This window comes from Bos indicus, chromosome 8 (genome assembly GCF_029378745.1).
Source record: "Bos indicus isolate NIAB-ARS_2022 breed Sahiwal x Tharparkar chromosome 8, NIAB-ARS_B.indTharparkar_mat_pri_1.0, whole genome shotgun sequence".
NCBI lineage: Eukaryota > Metazoa > Chordata > Mammalia > Artiodactyla > Bovidae > Bos > Bos indicus.
Genome location: NC_091767.1, coordinates 34487073 through 34512915, shown reverse-complemented (window position 1 = coordinate 34512915; position 25843 = coordinate 34487073). Strand labels below are relative to the sequence as shown.

Sequence of the window (25843 nt, the reverse complement as noted above, 5' to 3'; positions counted from 1 at the left end):
AGCTTTGGAAAGAAGAGTCTATGTACTGTTAGCTTTTGACTAAAAGTTTGGTGGCCAACATATAAAGTAGCACTCAATGGATCCTGATGAGTAAATTGAAAGCTTCTTAAAAGTAATTAGCTTTTCTGGAATTCACAAGGAAATGAACCGAACATCAGCTAATCCTCATTTTATAGGTATTTCATGCTGTGGCTGTCAACTCTGGCTATATACCTAGACACATAATAAAGATTTTGGTAAAGTGCCAATGATGAAAAGGCCACTACTATACTCTGAAACAAAAACTACAACATAGAGATTAAAGCATCTATATTTTTAAATGCTTCCTCAATGATTCTTACAATCCTGCAATTTGGGAATCACTATTATTGACAACCATTTATTCCTGGACATGAAGCAAGACATGCTCTGTGAATACAGGAATCTATTATTTATTCCACTATGTTAAAAACACATATCCCTACTTGGGGACATATTCTGCCTCTTACAATCAAGATTACCTTTAGAGTATGTGCATAACTTAAAACAGAAAAAGAAAATGCTTCAGTTTATGTCTATGACATTACAGAAACATTCCATATTATAAATGTCTCAGTTTAGACTGGTAATAACATATAATTAAAATAGATGAGTCCACCATAAGTTGTTAGATCACACTGCTATTTTTCTAACTCATAAATTATAAAGAGCATAGAAAACAAATTTATAGGGGCCTTAGTCAGTGAAAGGGCTTCCCTGGTGGCTCGGTGGTAAAGAATCCGCCTGCCAAGGCGGAGACCTGGGTTCGATGATCACTGGGTGGGGTAGAACCCCCAGAGAAGGAAATGGCAACCCACTCCAGTATTCATGCCTGGGAAATTCTATGAACAGAGTATTCTGGTGGGCTACAGTCCATGCAGTTGCAAACAGTCGGACACGACTTGGCGACTAAACAACAAACAAGTGAAAAATAATCCCCTCATTTCTATCTTTAAACCAAATACATCCTCTTCCTTCCCTGCTGCTGCTGTCATGTCAGTCGTGTCCGACTCTGTGCTACCCCACAGACTGGCGCCCACCAGGCTCCCCCATCCCTGGGATTCTCCAGGCAAGAACACTGGAGTGGGTTGCCATTTCCTTCTCCAATGCATGAAAATGAAAAGTGAAAGTGAAGTCGCTCAGTCGTGTCTGACTCTTATCGAACCCATGGACTGCAGCCCACCAGGCTCCTCCATTCATGGGAGTTTCCAGGCAAGAGTACTGGAGTGGGTTGCCAGTGCCTTCTCCGTCTTCCTTCCCTAACCCCCAATAAAATAGTGAAGAAAAATAAACATTTTCTAGGTTAGGGGAAGCATATTTACAATGATGGGCTGCAGTCCATGGGGTTGCTATGGACACAACTGAGCGACTTAACTTTGACTTTTCACTTTCATGCATTGGAGAAGGAAATGGCAACCCACTCCAATGTTCTTGCCTGGAGAATCCCAGGGAGGGGGGAACCTGGTGGGCTAACGTTTATGGGGTCGCACAAAGTCAGAGACGACTGAAGTGACTTAGCAGCAGCAGCAGCTTGTGCCATTGCTGCTGAATCTCTCTTCCCATGTCTTGATTTTGTAAGATTTTATCTTTATGACACTGGAATGCTCTTAACTGCTTCCAAACCCACCTTCTTTTTCAGTATGTACAACAGCTACAGATCAATTTCTCCTTCTATATAAACATCTGTTTGTCCCATTGTATATGTTCTATATAAACAACCCAGTCTCAGATTAGCCCAACCTGACCATGACACATTAAAATACTAGAAAAGAAGCCAGATATTACAAACTAAGTTCTATCATAGAAAGAATCTCATCCCCCTGCTGTTTTTAGTGCCTCAACTGGAGTCTGTCATCTAGCTGGCTAACATTAAGTATCTGTTGAATAAGTAGATAAATTGAGATAAGACTTCTGGTAAAATAAATACAGAGAATACATCATTTGTTCTGATTAATTTTTTTTCTGAGCCAAATAATGTTCTACATGACTATGACAAAAGTAAGATTGATGATGACCTAAAAGAGATGACTGTTTAAGACTGTCTTAGTGCAGGAAGAACTGGTTGCAAAATTTTTGCAGCCTTAGAGAGAATAAAATGTATATTCAGCAAAATTAACATTTAATGTATTTAACTTTATCAGAAATTCTATTATCAAATTATAAGCAATTCTCAGTTCAGTTCAGTTCAGTTCAGTCGCTCAGTTGTGTCTGACTCTTCGTAACCTCATGGACTGCACCAAGCCAGGCTTCCCTGTCCATCACCGACTCCAGGAGTTTACTAGAGGGATGGTACGGGGAGGGAGGAGGGAGGAGGGTTCAAGATGGGGAACACATGTATACCTGTGGCGGATTCATGTTGATATATGGCAAAACCAATATAATATTGTAAAGTGAAAAAATAGAATAAAATAAAAAAATTAAAAAAAAAGAAAGGATAGCTAAAATGATGGTAAATTAAAAGTCTATTTACTGAATGCCAAAAAAAAAAAAACCAAAAAAACCTCATGTCCATTGAGTCGGTGATGCCATCCAGCCATCTCATCCTTGTCGTCCTCTTCTCCTGCCCTCAATCATTCCCAGAATCAGGGTCTTTTCCAAAAAGTCAATTCTTCACATCAGGTGGCCAAAATATTGGAGTTTCAGCTTCAACATCAGTCCTTCCAATGAATATTCAGGACTGATTTCCTTTAGGATGGACTGGTTGGATCTCCTTGCAGTCCAAGGGACTCTCAAGAGTCTTCTCCAACACCACAGTTCAAAACCATCAATTCTTTGGTGCTCAGCTTTCTTTATAGTCCAGCTCTCACATCCATACATGACTACTGGAAAAGGCATAGTTTTGACTAGACAGATCTTTGCTTTGCTTTGTTAGCAAAGTATTGTCTGTGCTTTTTAATATGCTGTCTAGGTTGGTCATAACTTTCCTTCCAAGGAGTAAGCGTCTTTTATTTTCATGGCTGCAGTCACCATCTGCAGTGATTTTGGAGCCCCCCAAAATAAAGTCTGTCATTGTTTCCCCATCTATTTACCATGAAGTGATGGGACTGGATGCCATGATCTTTGTTCTCTGAATATTGAGTTTTAAGCCAACATTTTTCCACTCTCTTCTTTCATTTTCATCAAGAGACTCCTTAGTTCTTCTTACTTTCTGCCATAAAGGTGGTGTCACCTGCATATCTGAGAATGGATATATCTCCTGGCAATCTTGATTCCAGCTTGTGGTTCATCCAGCCAAGTGTTTCTCATGATGTGCTCTGCATATAAGCCAAATAAGCAGGGTGACAATATACAACCTTGATGTACTCCTTTCCCAATTTGGAACTAGTCTGTTGTTCCATGTCCAGTTTGAACTGTTGCTTCCTGACCTGCATTCAGATTTCTCAAAAGGCAGGTCAGGTGGTATGGTATTCCCATATCTTTAAGAATTTTCCATAGTTTGCTGCAATCCACACAGTCAAAGGCTTTGGGATAGTCAATAGAGCAGAAATAGATGTTTTCCTGGAACTTTCTTGCTTTTTCAGTGATCCAACAGATAAGCAAATCTAAAGATGTTAAATATTTTCTCTTCCCAGAGTAGTGAGTGCAAACAGTTACTTCACAAGTCCAAGACTTGTAAAGTATTAATTTAATAATTATTCAATTATATTTAATTTAGTAAATTATTTGTTATTAAAGCTGGAATTTTTGAAGTACTACCCGTAATATAGTTCCTTTACAGGATGATGTTTTTAATAACCAACAGTTGCATCTAAAGCATTGCTTTAAATGACACAATATGTTTCTTCCAAGAAGCTCTGCAAGGCTTTGTACTAATTTCAAGAACTTTTGTACTTGTTTATGAAAGCCCATTACCCACATGCTATATATATTTAGTCATATTTTATGGTACATATTTATACCTCTTTTAGATCTCTAACTATAAATTTTATCAAGTTTACAGTATTTTAATATTAAATTTTGCTCCTCTATGTCCTAGAAATTATCTTTAAAGTTTTTCTTTCAAAAAAAAGTTGTGTTTTTTTTTTTTCTAAAATTGCAAAATATAAGAACTTTAAGTAGTATAAGTGAACATTGAGAATTTATAAAGCTAAGATATTCTAATATTGTGAAGCATTACTTTCTGGGGTCCCATTTTATCTTTTTAGAAGCGAAACAAAATTCATGTTTCAGCACAAATAATGACTATATAGAACCTTTGGTATTTATTTTGAAATTACATATTTAGAAAACTTACACAAACTTTTACAATAATCTAAAGTAACATGCAAGTATTTAATTTATGTAAAAAGGTTAATTGCATTATTCATGTTCTGTTTCATCCTTTCCTTTACTTAGTAAACAGATGTCAACTGAACTACCTGAGCCTTTCCTGTCCTAAGGACTGGGAAAACAAAGATGAATTAGATATTGGCCTGCTCATGGTGACCTTCTAATTTAGTAGGGAAGTAACAGTGGAAACAGTGTTAGACTTTATTTTTTTAGGCTCCAAAATCACTGCAGATGGTGATTGCAGCCATGAAATTAAAAGATGCTTACTCCTTGGAAGGAAAGTTATGATCAACCTAGATAGCATATTGAAAAGCAGAGACATTACTTTGCCAACAAAGGTCCGTCTAGTTAAGGCTATGGTTTTTCCAGTAGTCATGTATGGATGTGAGAGTTGGACTGTGAAGAAAGCTGAGCACTGAACAATTGATGCTTTTGAACTGTGGTGTTGGAGAAGACTCTTGAGAGTCCCTTGGACTGCAAGGAGATCCAACCAGTCCATTCTAAAGGAGATCAGTCCTCGGTGTTCTTTGGAAGGACTGATGCTAAAGCTGAAACTCCAATAATTTGGCCATCTCATGGAAAGAATTGACTAATTGGAAAAGACTCTGATGCTGGGAGGGATTGGGGGCAGGAGGAGAAGGGGACGACAGAGGATGAGATGGCTGGATGGCATCACCGACTCAATGGACGTGAGTTTGGGTGAACTCCGGGAGTTGATGATGGACAGGGAGGCCTGGAGTGCTATGATTCATGGGGTCGCAAAGAGTCGGACATGACTGAGCGACTGAACTGAACTGAACATGTATAGAAAATATTTCCATTAAGATTTTACGTTAAAAAAAAAAAAAAAAAAAAACAACACTATATTGACAAAGAAACCAGGGAGGACATCAGAGGGTATATGAAAGCTTTGATTGTGCCTTAAACAGAAAGTAGGTATTTGTAAGCAGACAGGAGAAAGCAGTGTTCCTGGCAGGAGATAGCATATGTAAGATCAAGGAGGAATGAAATACCAGAGCATGTCTGGGAAACTGGAAGGTTTTTTTTTTTAACCCCCACCCCCACCGCCCCGCCGCAGGATTAGGGGCAGGAGGAAAAGGGAATGACAGAGGATGAGATGGCTGGATGGCATCACCGACTCGATGGATGTGAGTTTGAGTGCATTCCGGGAGTTGGTGATGGACATGGAGTTCTGTCGTGCTGCGATTCATGGGGTTGCAAAGAGTCGGACACAACTGAGCGACTGAACTGAACTGAACTGAGGTTCAAATTTCATGGAAGCCAAGTAAGAAAACAGGGCAAAAAAATGTTACTAAATGTCAGACAGGAAATGTTAGTCTCATTCCACATGTCAAGAAATATGCCTTCTTTTTCCTGAAGTCACTGGGTAGTCATCTGCAATTAAGCAAATCCATTTCACAGTAGACTTACCTTTTCGAAAACTACAATATTGGTAAGTGTTTCTATATAGCAGATTAGGGGGAAGTAGGACCAGATCTAGGTTTGAGGTTACTGAAATTATCCTCATGAGAATGAAGAGAATAGGAAAGAAAGAATGAAGGCAAGATATTTTTGAAGTTAAAATTTACTAGAATTTGGAAACCAATTGGATATGTTAGCTAAGGAAATGAAGCCATAGCAATAGTTCTAAATTTTCTTATTCAGGGCCATGCAGAGTTATAAACTAATTAACTAGGGCAAAGACAAAAGTAAATCCTGTAAGGCAAAATTAATGATCCAAGTTGTAGGTGCACAGGTTTACACATAATGTGGAACATCCAGATAGTATTATCTACTATGTTGCTTGCTATGTTACATCCTGGTTACAGCAGAGAGTTATAGTTGGATACAGAGACTCTGAAGTCATTAGTTCATGTAAAGATGTTGAATGAGATAAAGGAGATATAAAAAGTAGGTCAGTTTGAGGATAATACAGACTAGAAACCTAGGAAATACCTGCAAGTTCCGACTGGGACATGTTATTACATTCTAAGAATGTAAAATTTTATCAGACTTTCATATGCTTTAGTTATAAGCAATATTACAGAAGTTCCTTTTGTAATTAAATATAAAATATTAGCTCAATTAAAACACTATTTGATAAAGTATGTTTGTAGTAGTTTAAAATACTATTTTATGTATTCAATTTTGGATAAACAGCAACCAACTTGTCATTTATATCTTTTTTATTTTTGCTCTGTAATAACAATAATCTGTACTTGATTTAATGATTTATAATTACTTGTATCCACTGTAGGAGAGTAGGTACAAATTATAATGTATTCCTAAGATAAGAAACATTAACAAGCAGGTTATGTAATTTCTTGTATGAAGGCAAAAAAATCATTTAAAAATAATAATTTATCTAATGTGCTATAATCAACACTACATCAATCTCCACACATTTGGAATTATTTCCTTGGAGACACTTTGTATTATTAACATTTTCCCCATTGGAACTACATATACACAACACAGAGAATCAGAAGTTGTCAATCATTAACTTAAATATAGCTCTAGGCTGTCAAGTCTCTGGTTCCCTGGAGAAACAATCACAAAACCTATTTAATGGGGGCTTTTGCTGCTAAGAAACAACTGAGAAACAACTGTGTTATCTTACAATTTATCACAGATATATACTGCATCTGGTAGTGTAATAAAAAAAAACCACTTACTTGAACAGGAACAGAAATCGTACACAGCTAAAATGCAACCCCAATAACTTATTTTATCTACAAGTTATTTCATCTTTTTTTTTTAATTTGCAGAACTGCAAATCTCTTTGGTATTGTCTGCTTCCCCATATTGGTTTAACAAACATGCACTGAATTTCTATCAATATAAGCTGTTTGAGGAGGAATAGGAAAAAGAAAATATTCCTTTATAACCAGAAATAAGTAGAAAAGCAAGAACACAAAATTAAGCCACTATCTTGAGTAAATATAAAAATGAAACAGATGCTTATTAATTAAGTGTGGGAAAGTGATGACAAGGCTGCACGGAACAACGCACCAGCTGTGAAGAATGTAGACAGTTTTATCTTACCAGACCATTTATTTATTATGCAACAGACACCTCATGCACTAGAAAAGGTGTCAAAACAAAACGATATGAAGAGCTCAGATTTCAGCTTTCCAAACTCTGAACAGTACTTGATTTTACCTACTTGTCTAAGGGATAATCTCACTTTCATGTTTAAAAGTTTTAAGGATGCTCCAGTTCATGGTATTTTCTTCCACTAAAAGCTGTATGACTAAAGTATTATTTATGACATTCTGTTGTATCAATATACCAAGAAGAGAGGCTTTAAGTATGGAGTCTACTTTTACAGAGTCCATAATAATAACAAATATTGGGGAAAAAGTAAAAGATCTAAACAGAGAAAACTATGAACACAGACTCAATTATCAGCTGTTTTTACCCAATTTACATACAATTAAATTTTATATAAAGTAAAACTTAAAAGGCTTCTTGTGAGACACCGTGATGATCAATGAATTCCATTTTCAGTTTCCACTTCTGCAGAGATTAGTGGCAATCGAATTTCTTCATTTGTGCAATTTGATAATGAGCCATTAAGGTAGTCTAATCAATTGAATCTGTTTTCCCTTGTGATCCTGCCTGCTCTCAGAGAAATGAATTCAGTAACATTGACAGTTGACCCTTAGTTTTTGTTGATGTTGTTATTTAAGTAATGAGAACATTTCTATTTTTTACATATGTGATTTTATTTGAATTTAATTTTGCAGTAGTATACAGACTACCTGATATTGTATCTCTCAATTATTTTACTTATTTAAAAGACAATAATAAAACAAAAATCCTTCAAAAAGCAATGAACAGCAACAAAAGATGCAGAAATGTAATTAGGAACTAAATGAGAAAGAATGTTTTCTACTTAAGTGATAAAAAATATCAATAAAGTATGATCTGCAAATGTGTTCCTTTCAAATTAAAGAATATGAAAGATCAGAAATGCTGAGTTAAGTTTGGCACTTCTGTTTTCTTTAGGACAAATAGAGTACAATTTCTCTGGAGAGCAATGCCACCATCAGTATCAAGAATCAACCTGCCATTCAAATCCTCAGTCAGTAAATGTGTAATAAAAGAAAAAAACCACAAAACGTGAATCTATGCAAAACCTAGAGTGTAGAATAAGGAACAGTATCAATGTCTAAAAAGCAAAACAAATTTCAAATGAGTTACCAATTCAGATGATTTTCACATCAGCCATTAGATATAATTGTGAATACTATGGGATACCCTTTATAATTTACAGTGGCTCAGTGGGTAAAGAACATGCCTGCAATGCAGGAGATGCAGGAGCTGTGGGTTCTATTCCTAGGTTGGGAAGACCCCCTGGAGGAGGGCATGACAACTCTCTCCAGGATTCTTGCCTGGAGAATCCCTATGACCAAGGAGCCTGGCTGTCTATAGTCTACAGGTCTCAAAGAGTTGGACACAAATGACATGACTGAGCACAGCACAAGGAAGTAATACCCATTGGTAAAGCCCACCGATATGGATTACTTCCCAAAGATATATGGAGAAGAGGAAAAACTAGTTGAACACCTCAGATAAAAGTGAGAAGAAACAGAAAGATTAAAAAAAATCAAATATGGACAAGACATTTTGGTAGGAAGACAGAATATCTGGAAACAAACTACTCATAATCTGTAAATTAATAATTAAGGTAGCATCTTATAGCTGAGCGACTCAGAGAAGGCAATGGCACCCTACTCAAGTACTCTTGCCTGGAAAATCCCATGGACAGAGGAGCCTGGTAGGCTCCAGTCCATGGGGTCACTAAGAGAGTTGGACACGAATGAGTGACTTCACTTTCACTTTTCACTTTCATGCATTAGAGAAGGAAATGGCAACCCACTCCAGTATTCTTGCCTGGAGAATCCCAGGGACAGAGGAGGCTGGTGGGCTGCTGTCTATGGGGTCGCACAGAGTCGGACACGACTGAAGTGTCAGACAGGACTGAAGTGACTTAGCAGCAGCAGCAGCAGCATCTTATAGACACTACATCAATCAGTTGGAAGACAAAATCAATGCTGCCCAGCTCTCCGGAAATGGGAACAAAACACCAAGGATGGTTTACTGTATTTTTTCATTCATTTTCAAAATCTAAGAGACATCAATGGAGCTACTCATGTAATGATAAGGTGATATTTAGACACTCTGAATCTTGATAAGTAATCTAAAGTTACACATGTATGTGTATTTATTTGCTGCTGCTGCTGCTGCTAAGTCACTTCAGTCATGTCCGACTCTGTGTGACCCCATAGATGGCAGCCTACCAGGCTCCCCCATCCCTGGGATCCTCCAGGCAAGAACACTGGAGTGGGTTGCCATTTCCTTCTCCAATGCATGAAAGTGAAAAGTGAAAGTGAAGTTGCTCAGTCGTGTCCAGCTCTTAGTGACCCCATGGTCTGCAGCCTACCAGGCTCCTCTGTCCATGGGATTTTCCAGGCAAGAGTACTGGAGTAGGGTGCCATTGCTTTCTCCTATTTATTTGATATATATATATATATATATATATATATATATATATATATATATGTAACTTTTGAATTGTTGTTGTGACACATTTTTCCAGATTTATAAGTTCAGAGAAAATGTTAAACAAAGCAGATGATTCCATAAAACTGATCTCTATGTCCACAGCAAATAAAAATATGACAAGAAGAATACCATAGCAAAATTTCATGATAGAATTTATGGAAAGATGCAGAATATGATTTATATTTACTTTATGAATAAAATTGTCTTTATACTTAATATGCCTAAGCAAAAGGGGAGAACAATAAAAGTAAAAGCAGGAAAAACCTGATGCCCTGGGGTAAGTTTTTTTTTTTTTTCATTTTTATTATAATGCTGTCTGTGGAAGAATAGAGGTTCATAGTAACAGAAATAACACCCTTTGATTAATGCCTAAAAAGTGCTTCAAAGGCAAAATACTAAACTTTCCCCAAAAGAAAAATAATGCATCTTCAAGGGCAAATGCATCTGAGGACAAATCTATAATGATGAAAAATTTCATGCATGACTTAGAGTAAACCATCTTTCAAAGATGATTTTCTAAATTCAAAATGTGTAGCTGGTCATGTATAGCTGACCTGGGCCTGAATTTCTTAAGCAGAAGATCCTGTACAAAGCAGTGATGTATCACATGGACAAATGTCAAAAATGTCAATAAATATGCTGAAAGGAAAAACTCCATCAGATTTTCAGTTGTTCCTTCTCTGCTGATAGAGTCGATGCAAAACATAACACAGCAATCCATTAAAGATGCAGCAGGCCACCTCTGGCATGTACTTTTGCATCTTAGGATAAAATTTAAGGAGTAGATGTTGCTAAGCAAGATTAAATTAAATATGATTTAAAGGACACTAACCAGTGGAATGACTTTTTCTATTCAATCTAGCAACCCATGTGCAATCTGTGCCTGGTACTGTTCTCTCAGTGGTAACTTCAGAGGTTTTTGACAGCCCTGACATTCACTTAATATGCCTATAAGCCATTGATCAAGTAACCTTTGTAGAGTAAAATAAGAGTAACTTGTCTTCACAGACAAGTGCAACAGTAGGCTGGAGAAAGAGACTATGAAAGAATAGAACACATGGAAATTGATATCAAGGTATCTCAATTTATCAGTTGGTAGCTGCTAAGCATAAGACTAACATAAGACTAAGCATATAGACTAACAAAGTCTATATGAGATGTAAATGATGATAAAAAATGACTGTTAGACCAAAAAAGCAAAATATATATTGATACAGTCCATATAAACACATCAGTACTGAGATAATAATAAAATAAAATTTATACTGATCATGCTATGTATTGTTATAGAGTCTGATTCCTCCAGGAGAATTTTATTATTCATTAATAATAAAAATAACTTCCTTCAGTAAACACTTCAAATCTTTAATCAAAGACAATAATTAGACATACGAATATCCATTATTGCATGAAAAATAAGTATTTGTAATCCCTTAATCATTCTCTGGATTTGTACTGTAATTTTTTCCCTATAATCTGGGTCACCACTGATAGCCTCTGTTCAAAGCATTTTACAATCTTGTTCTTGTCAAGAGGCAGATAGCATTTTCACAGCTGAATTTGCCAGAGTCCTGTGAGGCTTCACCCACAGGATCAACAAGAATACTTTTGTAACCTCCACTTCCTTTCCCACATGTCTTGAGTGATTGCACGTCTGAGGATATTAAGCATGCCAGCAGATGTGTATGACAGAGCTATTTATCTCAGACAGCTCTCTCAGGAATGCAGTGAAGCTATTATTAAAATTTTTCACAAACTGTAAGCTCAACCACCATTTTATAACAGTGCCTTTTATATTGTTGTTTTGGCTTTTAAAAATCTATTAAATGTATAACAAAGAAAGATATGTTAAAGCTACATGATTTTTCAAGTTACGATACACTTTTGGTGCCACAGGTAAATTTTTTATGTCATGCAGTATGCTACTGTATTTTTTTTTTAATGAAACAGATTCATTTTAATTTGGATTTCTGTATTGTACTCACTAGATGGCACTATCAAAGTACTTCTAAATCCATAAGCTTCTCAATAATACATTCTGATATTAAAAAATAGAATTTAGGTTTCTATGTACTTAAAAAGTACATAACGCTAAAATTGTCTCTTGAAAGTAGACTTTAAAAATGTCATAAAAACAACCAAGATGTCCCAAATTAGCTTCTGAAACTGCAAAGCCTGAGTCTAGAGTATGGTGTCTTTTAAAATAGTCACTCCTTTGCTCTTCAGCTTTTAAAACCAATCTTTTAAATAATTTCAAATACACCTTCCATGGGCAAAGCTTATATGGTTAACACCACCAGCAGAGAGGGGAGATTCAAAATAGTGCTGCTGACACTAACAGTTTCTTTCCTAACAGGTTAAGGTAGCTTAGTGAGAGGTGAGTGTGAATGGAGAGTCTCAGGAAAATGGAAGTAATGCTTTAGAAAATATTTAATGTATTTTTGAGGCTTCACTTGAGTAATTTGGGATAAAACAGACTTGAGTGTCTACTAACTTCAAATTTAATCTCCACTACTTATAAAAGTTGAACAATACATATAATCTCTTATAACTTCATTTTGTCTTTGTTAAAACACATATAGTCAAAATTTTATTCTCAAGTGTTTTTAACTTGAAATTTTATTAGTATGCTTTGCTTCTACTTCTAACTTATATAATTTTTATACTTAAGTAGTTGATGGACAGGGAGGCCTGGCGTGGTGTGGTCCATGGGGTCGCAAGGAGTCAGACACGACTGAGTGACTGAACTGAACTGAAGTAGTTAATTATAGTGCTAACGTTTAGAAAACTATGAAAAGCCCCATCTACAAATATCAATGACACCCTGCTACCTCTCTTTCATTTATTATTAGTTCTTACTGGAAAATTGGCTTCCATTTAGGGAAATTGGCTGTAGGTGTGGTTCTCTATTAACACTTTGCTCCCTAACATAAGGCCTGCCTATGTAAAACCCTTCAGTTTCACTGCAACAAAGCAGCTTTTATAAAGAATCACAAGTCAGATGTAGCTACCTAAATGCAACATTTCTGTACACCAAGATTTCCTTCATTATCCTTTTTCAATTAGTCTCTTTGCCAACATTAGCTAAGACCTTAAACTGAGACTTTTGATGCTTGCTCAAGACAAATAGATATTCTTACACTGAACGTGCAAGTTCCCTGATCAGAGGACTTCCCCTAGGAGGATTCCCATTTGGTTATTGAACACAGGAATGTCTGTGGGAGTTTCAGCTTTGGGCCACAGAGAGAAATGTTAGTCTCTCAGTTGTGTCTGACTCTCTGCGACCCCATGGACTGTAGCCTGCCAGGTTCCTCTGCCCATGGGGTTTTCCAAGCAAGAATCCTGGAGTGGGAAGCCATTCTCTTCTCCAGGTGATCTTTCCAACCCAGGGATCAAACCCGGGCCTTAGGAAGATTCGTTAATATCTGAACCACCAGGGAATCCATTGGGCCACAGGGAAATGGTCAAGTTTGGGATGAGATATTTGGACAGGCAGGTGGAATCTTACATTGTACAATGTGGGAAGAAGTTAATTCCAGGCTCTTAGGTTAAATCATCTCCTCTCCTTTCCCCATATGGTTTATTGTCTCTAAACATAACACTTTTTTCTTCCTCAAAAATTTAGTATATCTCTGTGTTAAAAGTTTAGATAGAAACCATGCATGCACCATAAATAATTACTTCTTAAAACATTCCTTATGCATAAAATTTTTATACTTTAACCTCTCAGTTTTTGTTCCAAAACTTTAATCAGATATTTGTCAATGTCATATAAGCAAATAAAATGTAATTTGTGTGTCCATTACTGTACTGAATAAGGTCAATAAAAATATACAAATGATATTTCTAGAAATCTGTACAATATAGATACTATACTGTGGAAAATTCTTAAAGAGGTGGGAATACCAGACCACCTTAACTGTCTCCTGAGAAACTTGTATGCAGGTCAAGAAGCAATAGTTAAAACTGGTAATGGAGAAAAGACTGGTTCAAAACTGGGAAAGGAGTATATCAACATTGTATATTGTTACCCTGCTTATTTAACTTCTATGCAGAGTACATCATACAAAATGCTGGACTGAATGAATCACAAGTTGGAATCAAGATTTGCCAGAGAAATATAAAAAATCTCAGATAGGCAGATAATACCACTCTAATGGCAAAAAGTGAAGAGGAACTGAAGAGCCTCTTGATGAGGGTGAAAGAGGACAGAGAAAAAGCTGGCTTAAAACTCGACATTCAAAAAAAAGAAGATCATGGCATCCAATCCCATCACTTCATGGCAAATAGATGGGGAAAAAAGTAGAAACAGTGACAGATTTCATTTTCTTGGTCTTAAAATCACTGCAGATGGTGACAGCAGCCATGAAATTAAAAGATGCTTGCTCTCTGAAAGAAAAGTTATGACAAACCTCAACAGCAGAGACATCACTTTGTTGACAAAGTTCCATAGAGTCAAGTCTATTGTTTTCCAGTAGTTAGATATGAGTGTGAGAGCTGGACAATAAAGAAGGCTTAGCACTGAAGAACTGATGCCTTCAAACTGTGGCATTGGAGAAGATGCTTGAGAGTCCCTTGGACAGCAAGGAGATCAAATCAATCAACCCTAAAGGATATCAACCCTGAATATTCATTGAAAGGACTGGTGCTGAGGCTGAAGCTCCAATGGATTGGCCACCTGAACCAAAGAGCCAATTCACTGGGAAAGACACTGATGCTGGGAAAGATTGAGGGCAAGAGGAGAAGGGGACATCAGAGGATGAGATGGTTGAATGGCATCGCTGACTCAACAGAGATGAATTTGAGAAAACCAGGAGACACTGAAGGACAGGGAAGCCTGGCATGAGGTTGCAAAGAGTCGGACAGGACTTAGTGACTGAACAACAACAAAAATAGTATGTCTTAAGTATATATACAACATTCATGATAGAAAGTTTGTTTTTGAGATACTACTGAAGAAGTTGGATGGGAGGAGGGGGCATTAACTGAACATCTACTATTTAAATATAGCATCAACATTTATATATAAATCGTTTCATCTAATCCTCACAGTAACTCTAAGAGAGCTACTATTATCATCAAAAATCACAAAATAGATGAGGAAATAGAGTACACAAATATAAGTCAGGACAAAAACTAAAAACAAAACTACAGAAGCAAGCACATCAGTCAGAATACATGAAAACAAACAAATAAACAAACAAAATTTGACAAGTTTGTGTTTTAAAAAAAAGCCAACAACTGTAATGAAAAAATAAAGACAAACTCAATAAAAGAGTTAAACATTTAACACATTAGACAGCTCACAGTAAAGAAACTGGGATGGGCTCTAAAATATGAAAAGATATTATACTTCATTAGATATCCTAGAAATGTACATTTAACCTATTGAGAGTCATTTTAAAATCCACATTGGCATAGTTTTGAATAGAACAGTCTTATGGACTCTGTTGCAGAGGGAGAGGGTGGGAAGATTTGGGACAATGGCATTGAAACATGTATAATATCATGTATGAAACGAGTTGCCAGTCCAGGTTCGATGCACGATACTGGATGCTTGGGGCTAGTGCACTGGGATGACCCAGAGGGATGGTATGGGGAGGGAGGAGGGAGGAGGGTTCAGGATGGGGAACACATGTATACCTGTGGCGGATTCATTTTGATATTTGGCAAAACTAATACAATTTGTAAAGTTTAAAAATAAAATAAAATTTAAAAAAAATAAAAAGAAAAGTTGGACAACATTAAGCCAAGAATATAGAACAATAAATGACTCATATAGTGTTGGAAAGAATGAAAACTGCAGTGACAACTTTGGAAAGTAACTTGATATCATTTCCTATGTGGATTCATACTGCTACCAAGGAATTATACACCTAGGTACAAAGCGTAAAGAGGTTTAGCATACATGCATTAAGAGCTACGTAAAAATATTCAAAGGAGCCTTGTTTACAGTATACACTGGATACAATCTAACTGTACATCAATATTAGAAGACCTCATTTAATGCAGGTATATAAGTTTTATACTGCATGTATCAACAGCATGATTTTTTAAAGTTTCATTTGAAGTCACAAAGAGAAAATAGAAGAAAAATACATATACTATGGTCCTATTTAGGTAAGATTCAAAAACATGAGAGAGGTAAGGGATGTGGCTAAATATCTTACAATACACAAGCCTCTCCCACAGAGAATTTTCCAGCCCAAGTATCAATAGCCACCTCACTGAGAATCCTCTAAAGAAAAGCATAATTAATGCAAATTTCAAGAAAACATTTAAATAAAAAACTAGTTTTACAATTTTTCCTTTTCTTTTTTACAGATACTGTTTTTAAGTCTTGGTATATATTTTGCCAAGGATTTTTCCATCGGTTTTTATTAATTTAAAAATATTGTCTTAAAATATTACTTGTCTTGCTTCCTGATTTTTATTGGTGCCTTACTTGCTTCACATTAGTCCCAGTCCCGGGGAGTGGTGCAGGTAAAAGAATGGGCACAGACAACTTCAAAATATTGCTATTATATTTCTTATTTGAAAGTCACTCATTCATGTCCTACTCTTTCCGACCCCATGGACTGTAGCCTGCCAGGCTCCTCTGTCCTCAGAATTCTCTAGGACAGAATAGTGGAGTGGATTGCCATGCCCTCCTCCAGGGGATCTTCCCAACCCAGAAATTGAACCCAGGTCTCTCATACTGCAGGAAGATTCTTGACGGCCTGAGCCACCAGGGAAGCCCAAGAATACTGGAGTGGGTAGCCTATTCCTTCTCTAGCAGTTCTTCCCAACCCAGTAATCAAATGGGTATTCTACTTTGCAGGCGGATTCTTTACCAGTTGAGCTACCAGGAAAGCCCCTCTATTTCTTAAGTTGAGTCATAATTATAGGGGGAGTTTGCTTTATTATTTTTCTTTGAACTGTAAATATAGCTGCTGCTGCTAAGTCACTTCAGTCGTGTCCAACTCTGTGACCCCATAGATGGCAGCCCACCAGGCTCCCCCGTCCCTGGGATTCTCCAGGCAAGACCACTGGAGTGGGTTGCCATTTCCTTCTCCAATGCATGAAAGTGAAAAGTGAAAGTGAAGTCACTCAGTCGTGTCCGACTCTAGCGACCCCATGGACTGCAGCCTACCAGGCTCCTCCGTCCATGGGATTTTCCAGGCAAAAGTACTGGAGTGGGGTGCCATTGCCTTCTCCGGTAAATATAGCTAATACTCATTATTTTCATGAATAATTAAACAAATTTAAAAGATTTGGTTAATTATGGTGAATTCATATACTAAATATAAATATGTATTATCTATTATATGTATATTATTATATATCTAATACATATCAATAATCACAATATGATATTTATTATGTATATATTAACTAGTATAAAATATTACTGACCAAGTCAAATATACATTTATTTGAGTCAATATGAAGGGGATACTAAAATAAAGGCATATCATGACATTTTCCCTTAAAACACACAACTGTATGAATGCTTTAAGATGTATTCAAATACTCAACTTACCTCTGCACATGATAGAGCTACACTGAATTTTTCTCATAGTTAGAAATGTAAGGGATGCATTTACTCCAACTGTGGAGTTACTCCAACTATGTAGTTAAGTCCTAAGTGCTAGAAAGCAGTGACTTGACATACAAATGTAACATTTCTATCTCTTCCTGTATTGATATTTCATTATAAAATTTTTCTAAGCACCTTGTTAATTAGAGACATAGAAGCATTTCATTCATTCCATTCCTGACTTCCATGAGGATTTTCATTCAAGCAATAACTTTCCATTCTTTCCCCCTCTAGGTAAAAAATGAAAATCAAGTACATATTCACTACATGATTATTTCTTCTTTATAATTGATAGCTATGTGCTTGTAATCTTACAATTAATAAAAAAAAAACAACTGTTACAACAAAGTATAACATTTTTCCTTCTCATTTACTTAACTGCCTTGTTTCTTATTTCCATTAAGTGCTCAAGTGTCATTGAAAGTTTTCATTACTGAAATCAGATTTCCAACAGATTTTTCTTTGCTTTATCCCAAATGTCAATATAAATTGCATGTGCATTTTAAAAAATGTAAAGTTTTGCTCTGCTATTGACATGTCTGGTGTTAGCACTGTATTTTATCATTATATTCCAGGCCATCATATATACATGAACACACATGTATGCAAACACACGCACACAAAATACTCTACAAAAGTTAGCTTCTGAGACCTGAAAGGTAACTAGAATCTCAATCCAGCCTCATTCTCCCAATCTCAAAGGAGGTGAGTAAGGATTGTGTGAGCCTCTCAAAGCTAAGGGTTTGGAACAGGGATGTAAACAGAGGACAAATATATACCTGTTAAGGGCTTCCCAGGTGGTGTGAGTAGTAAAGAACTTGCCTGCCAATGCAGGAGACACAAAAGATGTGGGTTTGTTCCTTGGGTCCGGAAGATCTCCTGAATAAGGGCATGGCAACCCACTCCAATATCCTAGCCTGGAGAATCTCAAGGACAGAGGTGCCTGGAGGGCTACAGTCTACAGAGTTGCAAAGAGTTGGACATGACTGAAGAGACTTGGCAGCAGTAGCAGCATATATCTGTTAATATTCTTTTTTTTCAGCAAAGCAGACATTGCACATTGGTCACAGCAGCCTTTGCATTTAATCACAAGAATGAATCAAAATACTTGTCAAAAGAATAAAGCTGAAGAGGAGGTCACCACTGACTTATTTGAATTGGTGTTTGATATATGAGTCTAATTGTGTTCTTTAAACAGTGAAAAAAGTGGCAAAGTCCCAAGGCTCCCTGTCAGATCAAGTCAAATCTTCCTAAGTAGTCACAATGTAAGAAATCAAACCACATGATTATTATGTGTCGAGGCTGGTGATGGTTAGTCAACATGGTTCTTCACTTAAGAAAGAAATGAAAGAGAAATATGATAGTACACAAATGTTATGACTAAGAGAGTTGAGCAGCTTAAAGAACTTCCAAGATGCTTAATTGGCCATTTGGAACCTTTCTTAGCAGAAATGGTTCCCAAGCAGTAGTCAAGTGGTTTGAAAAGCCAATTATCTCCTAATTATAAGGTGTGTTTGTTTTTTGTTTGTTTGGTGACATATTTTTGATAATGCAAGACAAATTTAGTGATAGAGTTATTACAGTTATTATGGAACTTTTGTGTCAAGAAATTATTTCTTTGTTCTTCAGACAAGAAGGAAAAAAAACAGGGAGCTAGTGTTTCTGAGCGTAACCTTTGGATATCACTGGACAGTTGTGTATTTATAAGTCCTTGGTAAAAGTAGACTTTAAAAAATACTAACAATGTAATATATAGTTAAAACAAGCAAACAAACAAAAACTGAAACAGTAAGCTATGTCTTCTCTGTAACTCCCTATCTGAGTGTTAGTTGCTCAGTTGTGTCCTACTCTTTGTGATCCCATGGAATGTAGTTGGCCAGGCTCCTCTGTCCAGGGAATCTTCCAGGCAAGAATACTGGACTGGGTAGCCATTTCCTTCTCCAGGGGATCTCCCCAACCCAGGGATCAAATTCAGGTCTCCTGCATTGCAGGCAGATTCTTTACCAGTTGAGCCACCAGGGAAACCCTAACCTGAACCTACTGTTCACTTAGTCACTAGTCAAGAACTTTGAAAGAAATAGTTGTCACATTATTATTTTTTTTATACTTTTGTTACACAATAAAATATCCTAAAATGTGACATGAGTCTTAGGGGAACTATTCAATCTTCCATTATTAAGTTTCTAGCTTTAAAAAAAAATAGGCAGTGAACTTGATAAACTTTATTCACCATAAATGCCAAGATCTAAGAGTTTTCATAAACAAGATCAATTAATCACTTTTTAATTTTAGGATATAATTTATACAACCTGGGATTGAAGTGAATCACCAGGAACACACCAGAATATTTAGTCTGAATCCATGCACATAATAATCCAAGTGTTTATATGCATACAGGATTATCTGGAATGATGTTCACAAAATGTAAGCACTATATATGGAGAAAGATTCTTGGAGATTTATAACATTTTTCTTATTCTTTTCTGCATCACTTGAATCACTTATAATAATCACATATAATTATTAAAAATAAGATTACTTGAATCAAAATAAAATAAAATGCATTAACAGACAAATCTTGAAGTTAAACAATATAGTAAGAACACTGCATTTGACATAGCTAACTGTATATGGGGAGAACATTAAAAGTAAAAAAATCATTGCTGCATTTCACTTTCCCACTAACCTTGTGCTGAATAACAAACCAGGGCACCACATGAAAGATTAAACCTCAAATTAAAAGCCATACCATAAGCCAAACTTCTTAATCAAAGATGTTTCCAAATAATGATACATTAGAAAGATGTGAAGACAGGTCCAATAGGCATCTTCATTTATCTCTCAGGTGAAAAAAAAAAAAAAAAGGATTGAGATGTAAGAAAGCTTGATCTATGCTGTCCAAGTGAATTCTGCAATAAATAAAATTCTCAATATTATGTAAAGAATCACAGCTAAGGTAATTTAAGCAGAAAAGTTATTTCAAATAATCTATCTCCAATTTTCCAGCACAATTTTTTTAGCCTTAACATTATGAGTTATTAAATATAAATATCTCTCAGTGCCTGTTTTTGCATGAATATTCCTTAGACATGAGTCTGTCTGAAGACTCTTTTCCCAGACTCAGATTTGAGAGCTAATTTGTATTTATGCTGAAATCAGTGGCATTAATCGAGTTTACCTCCTCCTGATTTCTATGCCAGCAAAGAAATATAATTTAAATTCTAGCAAGAAGGAGAGGCCTATTTGTCTAGAGTTAATCTCTTCAGGATAAATAGTTGGGAGAAAAGGCATCTGTAATTTGTATAGCAAATTTTAGTAAAGATTTAGAACCTAAATCAGTTCCAGATCTCTTGCTAATCATATATTTTATAACTTTAAAAATATTAATCTTCTAGCTTTTCTATATATAAAAATCATAAGTAATTCTAAATCTCTATCTAGTAGAATTTAATGCGCTTAGTTTATTTTGTAGGGAACTTCTGCTAAATTTACTTTTCTTGTGTTATCCTTTTGTGACTAATAACTATGTGCCACACAAGTGACAAAATGGTAAAGAAAACCAGGAAGCTCTTTTTTCACTAAAAAAGAAATAAGACATTTGAATGTAGCAGTGTGATAAAATCTTAACATGCAATCTGGGTAGAAGTATGCCCCATGAGCTTAGTAGGCACTACTACTTAGGAATTTACAAAGAAAGAACTTACTTTTAGTTATTTTATGGTTGATTAGACACACACGGGAAAGGGCACAACTTACTACATTATTATAAAGAAAATAATGGCTTTAATATGATTAATAATAGTATGAAAGACCTCCTTGCTAATTTACTAGTAGTTTTCTAAGCTATTTAAATTCTTCTTATAAAATTTTACATACACCATCCAGTTTTCCTATATACTGCCTTTTGCCACTTCACCTACTCTCAAAATTGAATTTCTCTTTTATAGTGGCTTGGAAGGTAACTCTTAACATTCAATAATTCTTTTCTTAACATCTCCAACACCAGATTCTAAGCTCCTTGAGAAGAGACATTGTATTTATCACCCTGAATCTTTAAGAAGGTCACATATTAAGCATTAAATCTATGTTTCTATAATAGAATAAACATCCTGTTATAACAGGATAACCAATCTGATCAACTGAGTCTATTTGGTTGACTTCAAAGACTCAGAAGGCTAGACATACTGTGATGACTTCTCTGTATCCAGTTTCACTTCTATCATTAAAAAGGTTTTCTTTGTGGTGGTGGTAGTTTAGTCACTAAGTTGTGTCCGACTCTTACCATTCGATTGACTATAGCCTGCCAGGCTTTGTCCGTGACATTTTCCAGCCAAGAATGCTGGAGTGGGTTGTCACTTCCTGCTCTAGGGAAGTCTTCCTTTACCAGTTGCTAAATAGCCACTGCTAATTGTCTACTATTTTAGTGTAGGTTGGCCCAAGGCAGAATATTATAGAGCTTGAAGACCATATGTAATCAGTCTTAAGGTTCATTTTTCCATTATCTCTATTATTATTTTTTTCCCTAGACATGGCATTTAACATAAATGTCTTCATTCTAAATAGGAAAATTTGATTTAATCCACTCAACTCTAGACCATGAGGTAATTAATGTTGTTTGGATCTTCCATGTTTTGAGTTTATTCTATTTAAGTTTCTTAGTTTCAGTTTAGGTCACCAATCCCTCAGCTGTGTCAGACTCTTTGTGAACCTACGGGTTGCAGCACACCAGGCTTCCCAGTCCAACATCAACTCCCAGAGCTTGCTCAAGCTCCTGTCCATCAAATAGGTGATGCCACCCAACCTCTGTCATCCTGTTATCCTCCTGCCTTCAATCTTGCCCAGCATCAGGGTCTTTTCCAATGAGTCAGTTCTTTGCATCAGGTGGCCAATGTATTGCAGTTTCAGCTTCAATATCAGTCCTTCCAATGAATATTCAGGACTGATTTCCTTTAGGATGGACTGGTTGGATCTCCTTGCAGTCCAAGGGACTCAAGAGTTTTCTCCAACACCACAGTTCAAAACCATCAATTCTTTGGTGCTCAGCTTTCTGTATAGTCCAGCTCTCACATCCATACATGACTACTGGAAAAGGCATAGTTTTGACTAGACAGATCTTTGCTTTGCTTTGTTAGCAAAGTAATGCCTCTGCTTTTTAATATACTGTCTAGGTTGGTATAACTTTACTTCCAAGGAGCAAACGTCTTTTACTTTAATGGCTGAAGTCACCATCTGCAGTAATTTTGGAGCCCAAAAAGTACAGTCTGTCACTGTTTTCATTGTTTCCCTATTTGCCATGTAGTGATAGGATCAGATGCCAGGAATGAGCATGCTGAATTTTAAGCCAACTTTTTCACTTTCTTCTTTCACTTTCATTAAGAGGCTCTTTAGTTCTTCTTCACTTTCTGCCATAAGGGTGGTGTCATCTGCATATCTGAGGTTATTGATATTTTTCCCAGCAATCTTGATGCCAGCTTGTGCTTCATCCAGCCCGACATTTCTTGTGATGTACTCTGCATATAAGTTAAATAAGCAGGGTGATGATATACAGCCTTGACGTACTCCATTTGTGGTTTAGAACTAGTCTGTCGTTCCATGCCCAGTTCTAATTGTTGCTTGTTTAGCTATATACGGATTTCTCAGGTGGTCTGGTATTCCCATCTCTTTCAGAGTTTTCAACAGTTTGTTGTGATCCACACAGTCAAAGGTTTTTGCATAGTCAATAAAGCAGAAGTAGATGTTTTTATGGAACTCTCTTGCTTTATCAATGACCCAACAGATGTTGGCAATTTGATCTCTGGTTCCTCTGCCTTTTCTAAATCCAGCTTGAACATCTGGAAATTCATGGTTCATCTACTTTTGAGGCCTGGCTTAGAGAATTTTGAGCATCATTTTGCTAGCATGTGACATGAATGCAATTGTGCAGTAGTTTGAACATTCTTTGGCATTGCCTTTCTTTGGGATTGGAATGAAAACTGTCCTTTTCCAGTCCTGTGGCACTGTTGAGTTTTCCAAATGTGCTGGCATATGGAGTGTAGCCCTTTCACAGCATCATCTTTTAGGATTTGAAATAGCTCTGTTGGAATTCCATCACTTCCACCAGCTTTGTTTGTAATGATGCTTCCTAAGGCCCACTTGGGTCAGTGATCACACCATTGTGGTTATCTGGGTCAGGAAGATCTTTTTTTTTTATAGTTTTTCTCTGTATTCTTGCCACCTCTTCTTATTATCTTCTGCTTCTGTTATGTCCACACCATTTCTTTCCTTTATTGTGCCCATTTTTGCATGAAATGTTCTCTTGGTATCTCTAATTTTCTTGAGGAGATATCTAGTCTTTCCCATTCAATTGTTTTCCTCTATTTCTTTGCATTGATCACTGAGGAAGCCTTCCTTATCTCTCCTTGCTATATCCTTGCTATATCTTAGCTTAGACACTATGAAATCATTACAACTTTCCTCCATATCATATTGGCAATGATCAGTTTTAAAATATTAGATTTGGGTATTCTGGCAGCATTTTAATGTTTTTTCAAGCTTTGATGGAACTGTGTGTTCAAAATTTGCACTAAAATTAGAAGGCTTCAGATAACTGCAGATTATATGTATTCATACATTTCAAGTCTCCATTAGGAACTGATAGAAACAAAATTTGACCTTTAAAAAATATTAGATGACTACTACTGAAAATATGGTACAAAGTGAAAACAAGGAAAAACCGTTTAAGAGTATGAACTCAATATACTAGATTTATAGGAAAAAGTTTTCAGATTATTTATAAAGTATTATAAATGATTCCCATAATCATTAAATGTATCATATAGAACAGAAAGATTCCCAATGGTTTTTAATAAATTATCAGTAAAAATTGTGAAGATAAGCTACAAGGCATTTCATCTCTTTTTGATTTACATTTTTCTTTAATATCTATTTAGATAGAAAAACTGTTTTAATATATTATAATGTTTACTTTTTCTATATTTCATAATGAAATGTTTTAGCTGAACAAAACATGGATAATTTTTTCACTGTGGTTTGAAAAGATAACATGGTACTTTCATACTCTCTCCGTACTTAGAATTACTATTTCTTGTCTGCCAGTGTATGGCATCTAAAACATCACATGAATTCATTTCCATGCCAATAGGCATGATATAACCTACCTGCATTCTTTAGTTATCCTTGGCCACATCTTCTCTATTTTCTTACTCTCCTTATTCTATATATTGCCCCTTAGACTTTGAGGATATTTGCTTTTGGAAACCTTGTTTTAAGATCCTAAAGATTTTATGCTTCCTGTTCTTCTAAAGCTGAGGGAAACTTTACAGATCTTGCAGCGTAGAAAACTTAAACCCATTGGCCAAATGAATCAGATACTATCAAGAATGCTTATGAAGACATTTTGAATTTTATAATACATTTATCTTTATTTACTATAAAATCCTACTCTGCTGCTACTGCTAAGTCGCTTCAGTCATGTCCAACTCTGTGCAACCCCATAGACAGCAGCCCACCAAGCTCCCTCGTCCGTGGGATTCTCCAGGCAAGAACACTGGAGTGGGTTGCTATTTCCTTCTCTAAAGAAATAAACCAAAACCAAAAGTTTCACATCCATTGGACATTTATTGGAACGTGATTTAAGAAAATCCATATGTATCAATATGTATCCTTGTATTCATCTTAAATAGAGTCTCAATTTTCAATATAAAGGAAAAAGACTACTTTTAACATTAACACACATTTAAACATTGGCCTTAGGATTTCTTCAACCTATGAAAGTACTGAATGATAAATTACAATACAACAATATAGTATACTATCATTTTCTAAGTAAAAAAAGATAATTACTAGCAATTATTGAATGCTTCTTATATGCAAAGCACAGTTATTACTTTTATATATTTTAATAACTGAATCCCTTGGTGTGACACTAGGAATTATTTCCTGAAATTATGCCCATTTTAAACTTTCAAAGATTAAGAACCAAGCAAGTCAATTTGCCTAAGTTTACTTAAATAGTAATTGGTGGAATCAGAAAAAGCACTTGGAGAGTGTGACTCTAGAATGCAGTTTTATCCATTGTGCTATACTGTCAAAATGTAAATACTGATGTTTTCATACTGAGTGAAGTAAGTCAAACAGAGAAGGAGAAATATATGATATTACCTATATGCAGAATCTAAAAAGAAATGATGCAAATTAACTTATTTACAAAACAGAAATAGAGTGACAGTCTTAGCAAACTTATTGTTACCATGGGGAAGGATCGGGGGAAGGGATAGTTGGGAGTTTGGGATGGACATGTACAAACTGCTGTATCTAAAATGGATAAGGACCTACTGTATAGTAGTGAGAACTTTGCTCAATTTTATGTGGCTCCTGGATGCGAGTGGAGTTTGGGGGAAAATGGAT

General features: G+C 36.0%; 1 protein-coding gene across 23 annotated transcripts in view; it reads right to left on the bottom strand.

Moving 5' to 3' along the window:
• PTPRD (protein tyrosine phosphatase receptor type D) overlaps positions 1–25843 on the bottom strand; it is a 2527413-nt gene that overhangs the window by 2042344 nt on the left and 459226 nt on the right. The window lies entirely within an intron of this gene.